Genomic DNA, 2,365 nt, shown 5'->3' on the forward strand with positions numbered 1-2,365 from the left:
TTAAGGTGGCCCGACAAATACCAAATTCATTTAGGAGGCTTAGGCCAGCATCCAAAAGGTGGGCATAAATCCATTTTCGATAAGAGAGGCTTTAACTAACCATGGTAGAGGTTGCCTATGGCACAAAAGTGGTATACCCATGCTTAAGCTGGCCCGACAGATACCAAATTCCTTAAGGAGGCTTAGGCCAGCATCCAAAAGGTGGGCAGAAATCCACTTTCGATGAGAGAGGCATTAACTTACCATGGTAGAGGTTGCCTATGGCTCGAAAGTGGTATAATCAAGCTTAAGCTGGCCCAAGAGATACCGAATTACTTAAGGAGGCTTAGGCCAGCATCCAAAAGGTGGGCAGAAATCCACTTTCAATAAGAGAGGTATTAACTTACCATGGTAGAGGTTGCCTATGGCTTGAAAGTGGTATACCCATGCTTTAACTGGCCTGACATATATCGAATTCCTTAAGGAGGCTTAGGCCAGCATCCAAAAGGTGCAGAAATCCACTTTTGATAAGGGAGGCATTAACTTACTATGGTAGAGGTGGCCTATGACTCAAAAGTGGTATACCCACTCTTAAGTTGGCCTGACAAATACCGTATTCCTTAAGGAGGCTTAGGCCATTAGCCAAAAGGAGGGCAAAAGTCCACTTTCGATAAGAGAGGCATTAACTTACCATGGTAGATGTTGCCTATGGCTCGAAAGTGGTATACCCACGCTTAAGCTGGAGCTACAAATACCGAATTCCTTAAGGAGGCTTAGGCCAGCATCTAAAAGGTGGGCAGAAATCCACTTTTGATTAGAGAGGCATTAACTTACCATGGTAGAGGTTGCCTATGGCTCGATCGAAAGTGGTATACCCACGTTTAAGCTGGCCCGACAAATCCCGAATTCCTTTAGGAGGCTTAGGCCAGCATCCAAAAGGTGGGTAGAAATCCACTTTCGATAATAGAGGTATTATCTAACCAATGTAGAGGTTGCCTATGTCTCGAAAGTGGTTTACCCACGCTGAAGCTGGCCCGACAGATACCGAATTCCTTAAGGAGGCTTAGGCCAGCGTCCAAAAGGTGGGCAGAAATCCACTTTCGATAAGAGAGGCATTATCTTACCATGGTAGAGGTTGCCTATGGTACGGAAGTGGTATACCCATGCTTAAGCTGGCCCGACAGATACCAAAATTCCTCAAGGAGGCTAGCAGCCATCCTTAGGCCAGGCATCCCAGCTTAGCAGCATTCCAGCTGCAGAAATATACTTTCGATAAGAGAGGCATTAACTTACCATGGTAGAGGTTGCCTATGGCTCGAAAGTGGTATACCCACGTATAGCTGGCCCGACAGATACCGAATTCCTTAAGAAGGCTTAGGCCAGCATCCAAAAGATGGGCAGAAATCCACTTTCGATAAGAGAGGCATTAACTTACCATGGTAGATGTTGCCTATGGCTCGAAAGTGGTATACCCACGCTTAAGCTGGACCTACAAATACCGAATTCCTTAAGGAGGCTCAGGCCAGCATCCAAAAGGTGGGCAGAAATCCACTTTCGATAAGAGAGGCATTAACTTACCATGGTAGAGGTTGCCTATGGCTAGAAAGTGGTATACCCACGCTTAAGCTGGCCCGACAGATACCGAATTCCTTAAAGAGGCTTAGGCCAGCATCTAAAAGGTGGGCAGAAATCCACTTTCGATAAGAGAGGCATTAACTTACCATGGTAGAGGTTGCCTATGGCTCGATATTGGTATACCCACACTTAAGCTGGCCCGACAGATAACAAATTCCTTTAGGAGGCTTAGGCCAACATCCAAAAGGTGGGCAGAAATCCACTTTCGATAAGAGAGCCATTAACTTACAATGGTAGAGGTTGCCTATGGCTCGAGAGTTGTATACCCATGCTTTAGCTGCCCCGACAGATACCGAATTCCTTAAGGAGGCTTAGGCCAGCATCCAAAAGGTGGGCAGAAATCCACTTTTGTTAAGAGAGGCATTAACTTACCATGGTAGAGGTTGTCTATGGCTCATAAGTGGTATACCCACGCTTAAGCTGGCCCGACAGATCCCGAATTCCTTAAGGAGGCTTAGGCCAACATCCGAAAGGTGGGCAGAAATCCACTTTCGATAAGAGAGGCATTAACTTACCATGGTAGAGGTTGCCAATGGCTCGAAAGTGGTATACCCATGCTTAAGCTGGCCCGACAGATACCAAATTCCTCAAGGAGGCTTAGGCCAGCATCTAAAAGGTGGGAAGAAATCCACTTTTGATAAGGGAGGCATTACCCTACCATGGTAGAGGTTGCCTATGACTCAAAAGTGGTATACCCACGCTTAAGCTGGCCCGACAGATACAGAATTCCTTAAGGAGTCTTAGGCCAGCA

The sequence above is a fragment of the Macrobrachium nipponense genome, chromosome 4 (assembly GCF_015104395.2).
Source record: "Macrobrachium nipponense isolate FS-2020 chromosome 4, ASM1510439v2, whole genome shotgun sequence".
NCBI lineage: Eukaryota > Metazoa > Arthropoda > Malacostraca > Decapoda > Palaemonidae > Macrobrachium > Macrobrachium nipponense.